Source organism: Poeciliopsis prolifica, unplaced genomic scaffold (genome assembly GCF_027474105.1).
Source record: "Poeciliopsis prolifica strain line A6 unplaced genomic scaffold, Auburn_PproV2 SCAFFOLD133, whole genome shotgun sequence".
Classification (NCBI taxonomy): domain Eukaryota; kingdom Metazoa; phylum Chordata; class Actinopteri; order Cyprinodontiformes; family Poeciliidae; genus Poeciliopsis; species Poeciliopsis prolifica.
In genome coordinates this window covers 522,501-542,423 of record NW_026562508.1, presented here as the reverse complement: position 1 = coordinate 542,423, position 19,923 = coordinate 522,501, and the positions used below count along the sequence as shown (strand labels likewise).

Sequence of the window (19,923 nt, the reverse complement as noted above, 5' to 3'; positions counted from 1 at the left end):
AAAACTCCGAGTACAAATTAATACAACGTTTTATTGTGCACAGTGCCGTTTACGTTGCAGAGATGAAAATCCTACAGATATGTCAGTTAAAGAACGGCCCAGCAACAACAAAATCAAAAGTATATGATTGTTGTTAAAATGTAATTCAATTTGGTACAGTAAGAAAAACACTTGATAGGCCAGACATGCATCAATCAGAAACTTCATTTTCCAGCAAGCTGCTGCTCCATTATTGAATATATCCAAGAAAAATACTGTAAAAACTCCTGAAAAGAGCTAATCTCAAATTCCAAAACAGTCATATGATATGGATACCACAGGTTCTTGCATTAAAACTTTAATGTATACAAAAGCTATGTTATGTAGAAAAAAACATAACATTAAAGTGAATAAAATAAGCCAATGTATGGAGGCAGACTAATAGCAAGATACAACAGATTTTATACACAGCAATTGAATTTGGAAAGTATTCTTAATGCAAAAATACAAAACTATACTCTTTTAGTCATCTCTTGTGGTGAGAATAGAGTGAGAGGCTTGATTAAGACATTCTTTATACAGAGATTAAATAAGATGTTTCAACCGAATCAAGTCACAGGAGAATGCTCAGGGGCGGCGGTCGTATTCACTGATTTTGGTCTTGATGTGTGACAGTTTGGATTTTAGATATTTACATCTCCTCTTCTTCATCTGGTAATCTGGGGACTGACAAGAAAAGAACATACAAACTTTTCATCAACGTGGGTTGACACATCCAACACAAAGCCAAGTTCAACTTTGAAACATCTTTGACTTAAAAACAATAAACTGAACCGCCCGCCCTGCAACAACATTTATAGAACAGATTTAGGTGTTTGGGTTGTGCCCAGTGCTTTACAATCAGCTGCTGATTCATACTCCTGCTGATACAGTGCTTGTCCTCGGCTAAATGAAGAGCAGCTCTTCTTTGATTGCAGGAGTAGATTAGCTCTTGACCCTCCCAAATCCAAAGGTTCAGCGTTGTGTTTATTAGGCCCGAGCAGCAAAGCACTGTGAAGGCCTATTGTTTTTTTATTCAAATTTTATTCCAGTTGATGTCTTATATCAGGGGTGCTCAAGTCCAGTCCTCGAGAGCTACCATCCTCACACTATCAGATGCATCCCTGCTCCAACACACCTGAATCAAATGAATGACTCGTTACCAGGCCTGTTCATAGCTGAGCCTGGTCTACTGGAGTAAGGCTGCAACTAAAAGTTGCAGGACGGTAGCTCTCCAGGACTGGACTTGTCTTATATCAACTAGAATATCTGGTTTATATCAACTAGTATAATTCAAAGGATTTTAGTTAATTTTTTTTTTAATGTTACATATAGAAATTAACATGACATTGACTATCATCTCCCCCCAGTGTTGTCCTCTCTGACCTTCCCCTACCATTCAAAGTAAGACCAAAGGATTTAGAGTCTGAACTAATTAAACCAAGACATCATTTATAAAGATGAACTATTGAGACTTCATTCTGTGTTTGTCCTTACATGCTAAATATTAATTCAATTTTTCATAAAAATGTCCAATTTTAGGAAAACCCTATAAAGGTTTTACACCTGCAACCTTCCTCACCATAGTTTTGTTTATCTTATTTTTCGAGGCTAAAAGTTAATCTCCATGGTCAGAGCTCATTTCATTGAGCACTGCCATGGACACAACTGCTTTAAAAAAGCTCTTGAATATTTTAGAAAATTTTGGTTTAACACAACATGTCAAACAAGCAACACACACTCAAGGACACACACTGGACCTGGTTATCAGTAAGGGTGTGAATATTTCCAATGTCTCTGTAACTGATGTCGCCCTGTCGGATCACTTTGCTGTTATCTTTGAAGGTTCTTTATTCTTTGACCCACTTGGACAAACAGCTACTGTCACAAAACGTTCTTTCACAGAAACATTTAATCAAATCTACTCTTCTTCCGCACCCTTAAGCTGTAATGATGTAGATCAGTTGGTAGATGATTCAGTCTAAAGTTTCATATATCATTGATTCCATTGCCCCAATTAAAGTAAAGGTTGTGTCTGGTACGAAAAAATCTCCATGGAGAAAAGCACAAACAGTTCGATCTGCAAGACAACTCTGTCGCAGAGCAGAACGAAAATGGCGTAAAACTCAACTTCACGTTCATAATGACATCTACAAAGAAAGACTACGTAACTATCACTTAACACTAAAACATGGAAGGGAGGCTTTCTTTGCAGATGTTATTAACAAAAACATGAACAATACTGGAGCTTTATTTGCAACAGTTGACAGGCTCACAAACCCTCCTATGACGTTACCACCTGAACTCCAATCTAATGCTGCCTGTAACAAGTTTTCCAGCTACTTTTCAGAGAAAATTCAAAAAATCAGAGGATTAATCTGCACATCAACTTCAAAGCTAGAACCATTGCTGTACCCAAAGAAAACAAATACAGAAAAAATGACCCATTTTCAACTACTGAATTATAAAACCCTAGAAGATATTATAAGTCAATTAAGTTCAAGCTCCTGCTGTCTGGATGTCTTTCCCACATTTCTTTAAGAAAGTCCTGCTTGTTATTGTTACTGATCTGATCCAAATAGTAACTCATCATTCACATCAGGCGTTTTCCCCCAGGCTTTGAAAACAGCAGTGATCAAACCACTGCTAAAAAAGAACAATCTGGACAAATCACTACTGCAGAATTACAGGCCGACCTCTGACCTCTGACCTCCCATTTCATCAGCAAAGTTATTGAAAAAACTGTGTAAACAATTAAATAGTTTCCTCATGATGACCAACTGCTTTGACTCTTTCCAGTCTGGTTTTCGTGCTCACCACAGCACGGAGACTGGCCTAGTAAAAGTATTCAATGATATCCATATAAATACGGACTGTGGGAGAACCACGGCTGGTTCTGTTGGACCTCAGTGCAGCTTTTGACATATTACTGAATCGACTTGAAAGTTGGGTTGGACTCTCTGGTTCAGAGCTCAACTGGTTTGATTCTTTCATAAAGAACAAGAATTTCTTGTTTCAATTGGAAACTTCTCATCAAAGAGGTCAAAGGTCACATGTGGGGTACCCCAAGGTTCAATCCTAGGACCCCTCGTATTTAATATTTATATTCTCCCACTAGCTCAGGTTATAATAGGAAATAATATTAGCTACCACAACTATGCGGATGACACACAGCTCTACATTACGATGTCCCAGGTGACCTTTGACCCCATCCAATCACTGAATAAATGTTTAGAACAGATAAATGTGTGGATGTGCCAAAACTTTCTCCAGCTGAACAGAAACAAAACTGAAGTCATTATTTTTGGACCTAAAGAGGAACGATCTAGAGCTATAGATCTAGAGCTATAGATCTAGAGTCAATGCACAGCTTCAGTTATTACAACTAAAACCTAGCGATCAGGCCCGAAACCTGGGAGTAGTGATGACTAGAACCTTCAGAGCCACATAAAGACGATTACAAAGTCGGCCTTCTATCACTGAAGAACATCTCCAGGATTAGAGGACTAATGACTCAGCCAGATCTAGAGAAACTCATCCATACGTTTATCTTCAGTCACATTGATTATTGTAACAGCGTCTTCACAGGCCTGTCCAACAAATCAATCAAACAGCTGCAGCTGATCCAGAAGCTGCTGCTCCTGTTCTCACTAGAACCAGGAAGATAGAGACATAACAGCAGTTTTAAAGTCCTCCACTGGCTCCCTGTAGCTCAAAGAATAGATCTTAAAATACTGTTGGTAGTTTATAAATCACTGAACGGTTTAGCACCACAATACATCAAAGATCTGCTGTTGTTGTATCAACCTTCCAGACTCTCAGGTTCTGGTTCTGGTTCTGGTTCTGCTCTGCATCCCCAGAACCAGAACCAAAAGAGGAGAAGCAGCTTTCAGCATCTATGCACCAAAACTTTGGAACAAACTTCCAGAAAACTGTAAAACAGCAGAAACCCTGACTTCCTTTAAATCTCAACTAAAAACACACCTGATTAGAGTTTGATTTGAAAAGTAATCAATTAAAAATGTAATGATGTAACAATGTATTGTTTATTCTATGTTGCATGACTTTGTGTTTTTGTGTTTATGATGTAAAACACTTTGAAATGCCTTGCTGCTGAAATGTGCTATACAAATAACATTTGATTTGATTTAATATTCCTGGGAAGTAATGTCCACCCACTGAAGGTTGGGACAGTTTTTGTCATTTATCCACTCATCTGGATGTGACGTTTCTGGGTTGTCAAGATATATCTCATTAACTAATGTCAATTTGGTTGAATAACTTATTTATCATGCTGTGATAAACAGTTGTAGTGTGCTGACAACATGCTGGCTAATATTAAAACAGCAAGTCATTGGGGGTTACCATGTCAACTGGTGACAGTTTAAAGGGGGACTGGCTCTTTCTGCTGTCAGGTTGCATGTGCATCCACTGTATTTAAAAACAAATAATCCCTCTATTTTTATTATTGTGGATAATCTTGTTTTTAAAAATATTTTTAATATTTTTGTGACATATGTGCAATGAAATGGTTGCTACACAGTGAGGTAGATGGAATGGGAAGCCACCTGTTCTCTATACCTGCTTTGTCCACTGATCCTTTAGATTTTATCTTTGGGGAATACTTATGGTAGGCTTACGTGTTTACCGGAGTAATTAGAACATACAGCTGCTGAGCATCTTTTTAATATTCATCCCAGTATACTACAAGAAACGGAGATAATAAAGACTAACATGTTAACGTCAGTAGCATGCTGGATGCTACCTTCATGTAGGGTTTAACCTTTCAGAAAAGGAAATAAGGGTTGCCTTCCACAGTGGACACACCACAACCTTTTTATGGCTGCTTTTGGTAAAAATAAAATAAATTTTAAAAATCAGTTGTGCAATCATTTATTATGGTTAGAGTACCCAAAAATTATACTCAAATCAGAGTATTTTAAAGTCAACATGTTAAGTAAAAGCTTTAAATAAGCAAGAGTAAAAAGTATTTAGTAAAGTGTCTACTCAAATACTGTTTAATTGATCATAAGACACGATTTAATGTTTTAAATGTGTCATTAAACAGCCAAAAATAAAATATTTTGTGCAAGTTCCGGTATTTTAAAGTAGGCTACTTTTTAAAGTAGTAACTTACTTTAACACAAGCTGTTAAAGTAAGTTACTTTAACTCATGGTGGTCCAAAATAGTCTTTTGTGTTGGAAAAGTTCTTTGTCCACTTCAGATTTATCATTAGAGTTCACAGTTTGGCTAGCCTTACCTTCTTGAAGCTTTTGACTTGAGTGTATTCATTCAAGGCATCCTGTAGTCAGACCAATTCATTGTTAGTGTCACAATTTAGAAACATATTCAAGATTCATGCACAACTTTGATTATGTAAAAAACATAGTGGCTGCTCCAGCACTACTCCACTTTAATTCTTATTATTTATTATCACAGTTCTGAAACCATTTGATGATGATAGAAATATACAATAAATGCAAACACAAGCTTCTAGTTCCCCACCTAACTCACTCCAGCATATTACAAAACTGACATCAAGAAAAACCCAAACCAGAAAGCCAGGAATGTGTTATAATTAGTACTGGTATGCAGTACAGGTACTGCATACTGATACCAGTATGCAGTCCTGACAGCACTGAAATTTAACAGCACTGAAATTTGCACTCTGATGAGACCCACTTGTCAGATTAAAAGTATGTTTAAAAAAAGATTCTGTATGAAATTGGTTTTCATTGGTCTTATGTGATATTCTAGCCATAGATATAAAGTTTTCAGTAACTATAAGCACAAATCATCATAAAAGACAAAAAGGCTTCAAAACCTCAGTCTATATGGGATTAATCTAAATGTGTTTCACTTTATGAATTGAGTCAATGAAATTAATTCACATTTCAATATTTTGATTTATTTAATGCCCTCACCAGATATTGTGGACTCCCCTCAGGGAGCCTGTCCAAGTCTCCTTCCAGGTCAGTTAGGTTCTGGTTTAAGTCATCCATCCCAGCCTGTAGATTCTTGTATTCAAGATGGTCTCGGTCAAATTCTTTTTTGTAGTTTAGACGCTCTTGTTCATTCATAATGGGTGGAAATAAACTGTAAACAACAGTGAGATACAATCTCATATATGTCTCCATATCCATCCATACTGATGGATGGATACATGTACAGTGCATCACAAAAGTGAATACACCCTCACATTTTTGCTGATATTTAAGCATCTTTTCATGGGACAAAACTGACAAAATGATCTAAAATGTTTTTTATTTTGTGAAGAATTAACAACAAGTAGGACACACTTGTGAGATGCAATGAAATTTATTGGATATTTTAAAACTTTAACAAATAAAAAACTGCAAAGTGGGACGTGCAATATTATTCAGCCCCCTTGTGTTAATACTTTGTAGCACCACCTTTTTCTGCGATTACAGCTTCAAGTCATTTGGTTTTGTCTCCATCAGCTTTACACATTGAGAGTCCGAAATTCTTGCCCAAATTTGAGCTCAGTGAGGCTGGATGGAGAGCGCTTGCAAACAGCAGTTTTCAGCTCTTTCCACAGATTCTCAATTGGATTCAGGTATGGACTTTGATTTGTCCACACCTGGATATGTTTATTTGTGAACCATTCTATTATAGATTTTGCTTTATGTTTGGGATCATTGTCTTGGAAGATAAATATCCATCACAGTCTCAGATCTTTGCAGACTCCAACAGGTTTTCTTCCAGAATGGTTTTGTATTCAGCTCCATCCGTCTTCCCATAAATTTTAACCATCTTCCCTGTCCCTGCTGAAGAAAAGCAGGCCCAAACCATGATGCTTCCACCACCATGTTTGACATTGGGGATGGTGTGTTGAGAGTGATGAGTTGTGTTTCTTTTATGTCAAACGTACCATTTTGCCAAAAAGATGACAGTTTTAACAAATATGTAAAAAAATATTTTTTATTTTCACTTAGGAAAGGGCAGGTCAGGAGGGATGTGGGTTAGAGCTGCTTCTGACTGACTCGTCTGTCGTTAAATGTAATAAGAGGTACACGGTACACGTACAAGTTAAATATGTGACTATGTCGGTAATTGTTTTCCTTTCTTAATAGAATGCGAGTGAAATGGAGATAAACAGAAGTCTGAAGTCGGAATGGTTGATAATTTCACACAGTCTATCCACCTCTCTTGGAGAAAAACTGGGTTATAAATTGACACTCTTGTTTTTTTTCTCTTTCTATTTCTCTGGTTTTTTTTTTGAAAACCTGACTTTATTATTTTTCTTAGCACAAAGTAACAGCCACCGTTGTTCTTGTCTTCCACTGACTGCTGCTGAAAACAATCACTGTCAAGCGCTCCAAGCTCCAGGGGCTTCAGGGCAAAATATGGATGTCTGCTTTTAGATCTGGGAGTGGCAACATTTAATTTTTACTGCTAAAAACTATTTTAGAAAACACAATATGATTAATTTGTAATTAACAGAGCCCCAATGTTTCTTATTTATATGAAAAAAAATAAAATGAAATAAATTGCGGAGGGACCCCTTGTCATGCAGGGGCCCTTGAAATTGTCATAACTTTCCCCCCCTATATGGCACCCCTGTAGATATATATATATATATATATATATATATATATATATATATATATATATATATATATATATATATATATATATATATATATATATATATATATATATACAGTTAGGTTCTGTAATAGATATATGTCTATATATATAAATATAAATCACTCACACACTGAAATCTTCTTCTTCCAAGTCATCTCCGGACTCAAACCCAGCATCGTATTCCTTCAGCCTGGATGTATAGCCTCCTGCAAAACTGCTTATGTCAGAGTCTCTGAAAATAAAAATGAGGATCTTTAGGTTTTTGTATGAGCCAAACCTGTTTTATGGTGCTGCAATATACTCAGTGGCAGTTTTTCAATCTATAGTCCTCTGTATTCCACAGAGAATGCAGAGGACTGTGTGCTAGCCCTCTGCCCCTTTTCCAAGTAGATCTAATTGGAAAAGAGATTAAAAGCAGTGATCTCCCTAGGCAGAAGTGGACTTGAATAACTAAGTTACCCTGGTAGGTAGAGAGGCTTGTTGTAGTCCAGCTTGTCCAGATACTCTCTTGAACCCCCAACTCTGTCATTAGGGTCTCGGACCAACATCTCTGGTTCACCTGACACGTTCTTCACCTGAAGTGGGGTAATTTAGTTCATGTCAATTTAAAATCAAAAGCTCAAACAAATAACTCATTTAATCTAAGCAGAATTCCATTCCCCCTCACAAAAACCGTAAAGTGATTATTTCATCATCATACTGAATGTTTTTACTTTCACTAAATGTGTTTTTAAATGTGTTTGAAATCTTCTTGCAAGAGAAGAAAATACAGGAGGACAAATAGAGACAGTGACAGACAGACATCATTAGTTTTTTTTCCTTTTTTTGCTTCTTTGAGTCTCTTATTCCAGAAGGATGCTTCTTGAGTTCTACTGAGGTTCTTTTTACCCTGAGGTAACCTGTTTTCTCTTATGACAAACTGTGTGGGTGGAAGAGCCATGCACCAAGTCTGACCGGTTCGTCCACTCTTTCCTGCATGTCTGAATGCCACAGATACCATCACTGCCGTCAGCAGGAAGTCTGACAGGGCTGTCTTTTAATCTCTAAAACTCTATTTCCATTGAATGCTCTTCTGGATTACTTGACTGAATTGAAAACTTCAATTTTTATTGATTTTTAAAGGCTGTTCTGACATAGTTACTAATATTCCTAATTTCCCATCATTGGAATCAAACTTTAACATAAAAGTTCATTCCAGTTCTGCTTTGTGTTCAACGCCTCTCCTGAGTTTCAGGACATCATCCTGAAACCCAACAGACCACACCCAGAAACTGCAAATGAAACCATCCAGCCCTTTCTCACAGTTCACTGAGAAAGGGTTGAAAAACTTACAAAACAGTTTGCTGTGCATGAAACAAAATGTGTAGCCTCTCCCAAAATAAATCTAACCCACTAACCTCTTCTTCTCCACCTTCCATAAAAACGTAATAATTTTTGAGACTTGGAGCCTTTGGATATAAGATCAATAAATAGGAGTCATGTGTTATGAAGCAACTTAAGGGATTACATGATTCAGTTCAAATTCAAATAAATGTAGGCCTATTTGTGACCAACATTATTACCAGCACAGTATTGGTTCCCTTTGCTACATCAAGACATGGAAGGTTATAGACCTCCCATAGACCAAGTTGTAAAATCTTGCAATGAGACGTTAGCAGCAGATCATTTGAATTGGTGCCTCCATGGACTAAACTTGACAAACAAAAATTTGTGTTGCAGTTGGGTGTTGTGGTGGCATAGTGGTGGAGCACAACCCACAGAAGCCTTCATCCTCAACACATCCAGTGCTTTCTTTACCTACTTTACTGTATAACTACTCTCCTGTCTGTCTCCGGCTGTCTGAGCCAAAACAAATACATATTGAGGGCACTATGGTTTTCACTATCAGAATCAATGTTTTCAGGCTTCGCAAACTAAATCTGTTTATCACTATTCCTTGCTTGGATCACCTTTGATAGATATCAGTAAAGACTGAGAACACCACAGCAGTATGTAGACTATTACTAAAGCGTTTCTCAGCTCTATTGAGTAAATAGAACTGAGTAACGCTCTATTTCTGGCAGCAGTGTGTGAAAAAAAAACAGCTTAAGTTTTCCAAGCTGAAACATGTGTGTGTTGCTACTGATGACGTCTAAACTTTTGTCAAAATAAATATATTCTAAAAAAAATAAAATAAATGAAAAATTGAGAAAAAGGAAATATCCCTTGACAGGTAGGTTCAGGAGTCTAAATGATTTTGAGATAAATTCAGCAATTTCATCTATATGTTGTTTTGATGTTGAAGTTGTCTATTAATCATGATCACTATATAAGAGTCACACATATCAACATCATATTATACACAAAGAAATAAAGCCAGCAGATTACAATTTAAAGTTATCTAACCTTTCACCTTTTTCATTTTTTCCCCATAGAGTTTGCAGTTAAAATTGAGCAGAAAATAAAGTGATCTGTTTTTAGATTGACAAACTCGATCCCATTCCTACTTACCCACTCTCCAACACTATTGTGGGGAGGAGAGTTAATAATCTTCACTTCCTCCCAGAGAATTCGGTCTTGGCCCCAGCGCTGGATCAGTGAGCGAGTCTTGACAGCAAACACCAGCAAGATGATGAGGCCAACAACGACCAGAAAGCCCAAGACAATTGCTATGGCCTGCAGGACAAAAGCTTCCAATATCAGTGATCTGAAGTTACATCTAGCTACAAGCATAGTAAATTCTTCCATCCCCTAAGTAAACAATGTCTCTTTGAGGCTCATATCTCTCGCTGCATACTAAAAGGGTTAGTTGAAAAAATGTTTTCAACATAAAATCCTCACACCTTTTACAAGATAAAGAATTCTGAATGTAGCTTTGATTTGTTCATAACTAGATTAACATGTTAACAAAATGCTTCTTTTACTTGTACTGGCAAAGAAATTAGTTACTGTAGGCAAACATAATGTAACATGCAAAGGACAATTGTCCATTGTATGTTACATTTAGCCTATTGGTCAAACCCATGTAGTCTATTGTAAGGGATCACATAAAATTCCAACAACAGCCAATGAATCTAATCAATTGTGTTTACCATCAACATACTAAATGTATCATTTATTAAATCTAAAATAAACCCCGACACAAGATGTAAATGAAAATAGCATCTTCTGATAAGAAAAGTCAAATGTTGCCTGGGTCACAAAATCAAACTACTACCAACATCAAGGATAAATAATATAAATTAAGTGCCCTCAAAGTTTATGATAATATTGTGAAACAGGAATAAATTTGCTAATAACCAATGGTTGGAAATGGAAGAGAAATAATTATTCATTTATACAAATGTTGCTGCACCTGAGACTTAATAATCCTGTATTCATCCTAAAATTAGAAACTATTTAATCTTGGTCTAGTAAGATTTGTACTAAATTTAAGATACAGGGATTCTTGTTGACAACATAAAGCACTTTAGACAAAAAAAAATAATAATGGTTTTTGCTTTTACCTGGACACAAAACACACTCATACATTTTTAAAATAAAAACAGTTTCACAAAGCTTGTGGTCTGCTCTCATAGTCTCAAAAGTAATTGCATTAAAATAATTTAACTCACCTCTTGGGGCTCCACCACACAGTAATGGTAAAGGTATTGGTTGATGAAGATACCCTGGGCCTGAGTCTGTGTCTGGTATTGTGCACATAACTGGATCATCTGGTTGTATAACATAGACCCTGAGGATTGTGCAGTTGGGTTCACTGACACCAGGTAGACGATGGTGGAAATAAGCATCAAAAATGCTAAAATGGCACAGATAATAATGGATGCTAGGTAGAACTTTGAAGAACGGGCTGCATTTTGCCTTGAAATCACCAAGATAAATATGATCAGCATGACTATGAAAGTAATGGCAGCAATGGCAATGATAAAGCCTTTGCCAGATTTGGGGTCAATTTGTGTTCCTCCATAGCCATAGCTGCCAGAACTGCCGCCCAGACCAGCACCGTAAGTACCGCTGTATGTGCCACTGTAGCTGCTGCCATAGCTGCTGCCATAGCTGCTGCCATAGCCACCAGTTAAACCTGGCATCATGCCAGTTGCACCTCCCATGACACTCATGTCGTAGTCCCATGCCAGAGTTGAGGCCACACATGCAAAGATGGCCACACACATGATGACAATGATGATGCACAGTATCTTCATCACGCCTGGGGGGGAAGTCCAATGATAGAATTGAATGTTCTTGTCTGCTTTATAGTAGGAGAAGGTTGGGTTTGACATGGGCTCACTGTGCCTATGTTTGCTGTCAACAGAAGAGAGTGGACAAGCTTTTGTCAATATATGAATGTCACAGTAGGTCAGATTCAAACAATAAGACCAAATAGTAAGACTAGTACAGAGAATTTTTGCAGTAAATGTATCTCCAATGGCAAACTTTGATTACCTCTCTAAAGAAACATCCCAATAGTTGGTTTTGACATGTTGGAAGCAACACTAACAGGAAAAATATTTACCATAGTTCTACTTTAGCCATGGCAGAATTATATGAAAGAGTGTGCCATGTCTTAACATGTGAAAATGTATACTGGAAGAAGTATAGTTTAACATTCCTATGATTTTAATAGCTTGTGTTTAGCTCACTTTAATATGTTGTTTAATTATTATTTACCCTAAGAGATTTTTGAAGCCTGACTGGATACAACATAATAACATTGTGTTGGAAGCCTAGTCAGTGGAGAAAGAAGTGAAAAGCACTGCAGCATAAAAGTGTGATGCAGGGGATTTAGATGCCATGGAATATTAAAGTAAACAGCAGTGAGTCATACAGCAACATAAAATCCTACAGCTCCAGTGTATAAGTAAGCACCCATATAAATGGTAACACTATAGGACGTTTTACCTCCATGTTGTTAACCTCTCATAGAGTTTCATAAAGACTCCATCAATTTGATTGACAAAAGTTATAGAAAGTCATATCTGAATTCAATATTCTCAATCGTTTACTGAAAATCATAGTTAATTCAAATTTGTTTTTTGTTTTTTTGCAAGTATTGCCACAATTTTACATTTATGTTTAGCTGAGAAAACAAGAGGGAGAAACATTTTCCAGAAAAATATACTGTATATGGATATTTTTTGCATGTAAGACATGCAGAAATAAAGAGTGTCACTGGAGTGAACAGCTGATGCTATGTCATTTAACATTTATCTGGATGCTTCAGAGCTATCCTGTAGGCTGTCTCTTGAATTGGTCACCAAATTAAGATCAGATTGTTTATGCTAGTGGGATGTAGTTGAAGTTCTTCTTGGAGGTAAACTGGGATTCACCTGCAGTGGTGGAAAAAGAGTTTTTGAGCTCTTCTTGGTTTCTTTTTTTTTTCTTTTTGCACGATTGACACTTAGGTGTTATCGGGATAGCTCTTAGGATAAGATGAATGCCAGGACTGCTCCGATCTAAAATTGGGGATATTCAACTTGTTGGATTGTGTTGGCCTAATCTCACAGCATCTGATGTTGAACTAAAATTTGATCTTGAGAGGTTCTGTGGGATTTACTCTCTGACTTCTGAATGCTGGTGAGTGAAATCAGTTTGTGTGTGGTTGCTTCTGATGTGCGACTGGACACCACACATTCCACAACCCAAGCCATTTTAGTTAAGATGTTCTATTGTTATGTGTGTGGTATTAGATTTTGAAAAGAAAATCAGTCATGAAGTTTAAAATTTGGTTGCAGATTGGTCTTCCAAAAGAAATAGCTGCACAGTGGCTTCAGGACAAAAATGTTCATGTTTCAGTGAAGCCCTAATTTCATTCGTACGGAGAATTTGTAGGTAAATATGTGCTAGTGAGGCAGCCTAAAACATGAGTAAGGTATATCAGTTCTATGAGGACGAATGGACCAAAATTCTAGTAAACTGTGAGACGCTAGTGGAAGGGAACTCAAAAGGTTTGACCCAAGTCATTCAGTTTAAAAGACATGTATTTTTGTTACTGACCAAATTCATATATACTTGTGAATTCAAAAGAAAGAAACAAAAAAAATCTACAAAAAATTTTAAAGTTTCTGGCATTTAGCAAAAAATTTTGGTAATTCTAACCAACCTAAATCTTTTTAATGTGTGTAGGTAAACATCTGATTTCAACTGTAAGCTAAAAAGATATTAAAAGTTGACCCATTTACAATGGGAAAGTAATGTGTGATGCATGATGCTCAGACCTAAAAAAGCAAAGAAGTAGAATTAGGTAGAAGTGTGACCACTCACTGTTTACTTCCACTTGGTGGGTACAGATGGTTGCTGTGCCGGTGGCTTGGCATCCTGGAATGATTCTGGAGCTCAAACTTCTTAGAAAAAAGAACAACAGAGAAAATGTGTGAATAAGACCTGAGACAACCTTTAGCCATTCATAAGAACTGTGACATTCAATGCTACAAGGCACTAACCATTAAGGTTTATGTTGAGGGAATTTTATTCAACTTCTCTTTGATTTATTTCTTATTTATTTTTGTCTATTAAAATACACAGTTCATCTTCAGGGGGTGATCATTAAAAATAATAAGCACTATAGTTTATTCAGAAACTATTCAGTGTTTTACTCTTTTCAAATTCTCTTTGTCTTCCTCTACTCCAATTTGAATTATTTATGGTTATTTCAACTGTTAACTTTTGTTTATGTAGTAGGTTGTGACTCCTTACTGGAGAATGGCATCGACTGAGATAATCCTGCCATTAACTAATCATTTTCCCTCTCCTGCTGTTAACTTTGTACTTTTAAAATTGTTTTCAACGTTCATCAATCAGTTCATATGTCTCTTGTGCACCCTGCTCTGTCTTCTCAAACCCCAGTCTGTCATGGCAGATGGGCATTTGAACTGAGCCGGGTTCTGGTTCTGCTGAAGGTTCGTATTAGAAAATGTATAATATATTCTGAATAATTAATTAAACACACTTTATTGTTTGATAACATTCATTTCTAATGTATGTTATTGAATTGAAATGGGATTTTTTGTACAGCGTCTTGGGACAACATTTATTGATACTTGGCAATCAATGAATTGAATTTAATTGAATTATTCTTAAGTTATTTTGAATAGAGTTTTCTATAAAAACAGACGATGTACATTTAAAAAAAATAAACTTTTCAGAATAACTGGTACATAAGCATTTTTTTATTGGTCATCGTTCAGCTGTTTGTACATTGTCACTCTCGTACACCAGTTGTCATATCACAGCAGAAACTAAACAATGAAGTAAAAGGCATTATCTGTAGACATATTCCTCTACAAATTTGTCAGAGGACAAATATGTAGAAGGATACAAAACATCTTGGAAGCATTAAGCATCCCAAAAAGCCTGCAAATGTGAGATTTGACTGCCTGACCAAACTAAGTATTCAAGGAAGAAGGGTTTTGGTCAGAGTTGGCCAAAAACTCAATGGCAACATATGATGTCAACATGTGGAGATAACAGAAAAATTTAAAACCGGCTGGTCCACCTCCAGTCCTTGAGATATTTTGTCCTGCAACTTTTAGATGTGTTCAAGGTAAAACACACCAGAATTGGATTGCTGGGTTGAACTCATCATCCAATCAAGTTCTACAGATTCCTGTTAATCACCTAATTATTTGATTTAAGCATATTGAAGCAGAGACACATCTAATAGTTTCAGGACACAAGCCCTCTAAAACTCAAGTTTGACAGCCCAGATCTGTAAGGTCAAACATTGCTAACCCAGTCCACTAATGTTGTGTCTATGATACCTCTGAAAACACACTTCAGAAATTGTTAAACCAGAAAAAAAAATAAATTCTCTGATCTGATGAAAGCAAACTAGATCTAGTTTTTTCTGCTACCCTGTAACAAAGTCGCATTAAAAAGTGTGGATAACAATGGACAGGCTTCAGGGAAAATTCACAGGCCTCAATAACATTTTTTTTAGAAATAAATGGAAACTGTTTAAGTAATCCATTGAAATAAGTTATGCTTTAATTAGAATACTTTTGGTCATCAAATTATCACGGTAAGATCAAAAAAGGACCCACCTTGTGATGAAGCTGATCCTGAACAACAGAAGGCCGTCGTGCAGGAAGAACAAGCCGAATATGCGAACGCATGAACCTATATCCATCCACGCCCGTGAGCAGGAACTCTAAACCTGGCCTCTGCAGGTGCGCTTGCATCACGTGATCTGTTCCTCAGCCCACACAGGACTGTCCTGTCCTCACTTCATAACAGGTGTTAATACACATAACACTGTCACTCCAAATAAAAAGAAAAGTACTCCTCTGCAGTTCCCAGAAGCTGAGACAGAAAGCTTCTTATGTCTCAGCTTTTATTTTTCTGACTACTTTCATAAAAACTAGTCAGACTTGGAAAACCAGTCTTAATTTTAGCTTGCTGAAATGTACAGTACTATCACTACTTCACATTGCATTATGTCCACAGTTATGAAGACTTTTAGAACAGACAAGGTCACACAACAGTTTCACTCTGAATACGTAGGAATTTTTATTTTTAGTCATGATTTTTTAATTTACCATAAGTATGCAGTGATTGTATTCATTCCAGAATTAATAAACGCTATAGGTGATTTAAATACTAAAACAAATGTTTAAAGAACCTTAAATAGAGACACCTTATTAGTAGGGAAAAAGACCTTCTGCATCTGAGGGGGTCAGCGAAATTAAGCACTGCGAAACCTACAAGGAGAATTACTGTCTCCAACTGACAAAACCAGCTGTTCAGGTTTTTATGAAAAGAAAAAAGAAACTTAAACCGCCATTTTGAGAGAACAGTTCAGAGACACACTGTTTGACATCTACAACTTTTATAGAGTCCATACACCATGAGCCACACATTTTTTTAACAGAAAAAAACCTACAAAATAATTTTCTGCTAGTCATGCACAGCAAATTTCTAAAAATCTGTTTCACAGAAAGAAAGAAATTCTCCTGCTCAAGTCTCAATGTCAAATAATTTTATTCCTACCAGAAATACTTTTTAGATCTCTTAAAGTTGTAAAAGCATAAAAATAAAATAAAAAGATAAGATTTAAATAAGACAAAGAAGGAGAAACAAAGGCATTTGTATTATTTGCTGTGGACAATGACTGCTTTTTCAAAAATCTCAGGTCACTATGATCCCTTTAGTGCATACAATTTTTTTAAGATGCTTACAACACTAAGCTGATGGGCTTGGCTGCATTTCTTGTGATCCAAGAAATGTAGCTTTTTTATTATTTATTTAACTTTTATTTTTACAAAGTAAGTCCATTAAGACATAAAATCTTTTGTTCAAAAGAGGCATTAAACAATATTATATAGAATGAAATAAAGTTTCAAGCCTTAACAAATCTGAGAAAGATAAAAGCATCAGATATTTAATATAATATTTTAATGAAAATTTTAAGAAATATATTCAAATCTTAGGTTTACTTATTATGGTGCAAAAAACAAGGTCAGAGAGAAAAACTGTGTACAGTAATCTATGAACCATTGTTGTGATCTCCAGCCAATTTTCTCTTTTATTTGTATTTTTCTTGATCTAGAATATAAATCAAGAAATACCATTAGGTTTTGAATAGCCACATGCAATCTTGGAAGTAAATTGTTAGTAGAGGGAGCTTTATTTTCAACTTGACAAGAATCCCAATGGCAATGCTGATGCACTGGAAAACTCTACAACTGGGAAATGATCAGTTAGTGGTCAATTTCCTATACCTCTGTATCCTTTGAGTGCCATTGAAGCATCTCCACATAGAGAACAGGCAGATAAATTACAGAGAGAAGTTTGAAATGAACTTTAAAAATAAAAAAAATGTTTCTTTATTAAAGAATTTAAAGTTACAATTTTACAACATATCTTCCTATATTTGTGTTTGTACATATTAAATAAATTGATCAGTTAACAGGTGCCTTCTGACTGCCTTACAATGTTTGTACAATATTAATGTTTTCTGAGTTCTACCTCACAAAATCCCGTCATAACTTAGTCAAGCAAATACATCACACTCCTCCAGAACACACATCTGTTATAGGAAAGCATTCTAGAGCTCTTGTAAAAAACAATAGGTTATAAAACAAAACCACATCTGACACAAAATACACACATAAAACACAGCTGCAAAAACAATCAATGTTGTAAGAAATTATAGGCGTTTGAGAAATGTACCTAATTTTTTATAATCTTTGTCTGTTTGGTTTTTTTTGTTGTTGTTTTTTTACGAGCCACTCTTCTCCGGAGAGTGGCTTGTATTTTTGCCACAGTAGGCAGACAGGGAGGAGGGCGAGGAGAGTGGGGAGGACATGTTTATGTCTATTTTACATCCATATAAAATGTTTTCCTCAGTGTAATCTTGCCCACATTTTGCTGAATACACCATTCCATGTGATTCCATGAAAACAATCCATGTTCCATGCCTGACTCACACATCTATATGATGGGACTCTTTCAAACATAGGCTAATCCAATGAAGGCACAGCAAAGAGCAGAGGCAAGTCATTAACTTTAATTGTTCCTTTATACAACAAAGTATTTTAAAGAAAGTGACTACAGACATGTTCTAACACCCTAGTCCATGGTATTGCTGTACTCCTGAATCTTCAGTTTGATGTGGGACAGCTTGCTTTTCAAGTACTCACAACGTTCCCTTTTTTCCAAATAGGTTGGGTCCTGACAAGAAAATGAGTAGAAGAGGAAATTAATCAGTGTCAGAAACAACTCTTAATTTAATTAAAGAATAAAACGCTTATGATGTTGCAGCTAAGTATGGTTTGTACACTCTAGAAATGTTAACATTGATAAGTTAAATCAAATCTTTATTTGTCTTATTATGTCCCCTGATATGGTATTTATTCAGAATTAAAGCCACATAAATATTGGAGTGTGAAAAGACTTGATCATAATGAGTGGGACAACAAATCGGCTGTAAATCTCAGTTTTTACATGTACTCACAGCTTTTTTCCTTTGATATTCTGATAAGATGCTACTAATCCGTTCTTTCTCCTGAAAGAAAATGAAAGGATTAATGGACAGAAGCGTTTGGTCTATGTCCAGTTTTGTCTGTAGGCGACTGAGTGGGAGGTGTACCATTTGAGTTGAGGGCCTCGAGGGGAGATTCTGCATCATCTCATCCATCTCTTCAAATGTCTTAGCCATGATCTGGACTTCAGCATGAAGCTCTCTGTATTCAGCATACTGGTCATTGAAGACGGCCTTATACTGGTCCCTCTCCTCATCCGAGAGGATGGAGGGATACTTTCTGAAAAGGTATCACACATCAATTGCAAACAGAGCTTTTAGAACGTACAGCAGATACTGTAGAATAAATGGCACAGTGTCAGCAGTTCAAACGTGAATGTCATGATATGTGGTGTGAGGTGGTGAGGCAGATGTGGCGGACCCTGCTTGAAGTGAAGGAAATGATGATTTAATGATGAAATAAACAAAATCCAAAGTCCAAAATCCCAGGCAGCATAGATGAGCAGAAGGCAAAGGCTCGATTCTGGTAGCAACAGGAGGAAAAAACCTGAGGCATGTGCAAACAGCAAGAGAGATACAACAAAGACCCAACAAACAACAAGAAACACAGGTGGGTATAAATACACAGAACGTAATCAGGGAATAGGACACACCTGGGAACAATCAAGGAGGACACAGAAACGTAAAATAAACACTCAGAAAAACTCAAATCCTTACAGTGAACATATGGAAGATTTATTTGTTTGGATGTCTAATGGCTATTATTAGTGGTGGGACTAAATAAAAAAATTTTAAACGAATGAATTGCAATGAAATGAATCACATTTTAATTAAAAATTATATATTGACAATATATTTTAGATTTCAAAAACCCTTTTGGCTGCTAAGAGTTAGAATAAATAGGCATGTGCATTTAGAATAAAGATATTGCTTTTTTTTGTTACTTAGGTTATTCATTTATTATTGACTGTCAAGAAAAGTGCCTATAAATGAAACATATTATTATTATTTATTATTATTATTGTTGTTCAGATATGTGCAACGTTTTATTATGTCTATTCAGCTTTCAAATGTTTCAAGAACTCCTGATCATTCAAGGAACTTTTTGAAAAAATCTTTTAGAAATGTGACTGGTGGACAGTCTTTTCCTGCGACCCATTAGATCATTTTTGAAACAAAAATTAACCTAGCGGACCAAGAGAAGCTTCTTTGTCATCTGATTTTCAGGTGTACCAGAAACACACAAATAAAGAGGTTCTTGCTTGGAACTTTTGCATGTGTTAAATTCTTCAATGCCTTAAAAATCACCTAAATTTAGGTGTTAATGTTCTGGGTC

The 19,923-nt window shown here is 36.1% G+C and overlaps 1 pseudogene; it reads right to left on the bottom strand.

The window, feature by feature from the left end:
• Window positions 1–11: 11 nt before the first annotated feature.
• The window catches only part of LOC129355391 (uncharacterized), a 24,773-nt pseudogene continuing 4,861 nt past the window's right edge, over window positions 12–19,923 (bottom strand).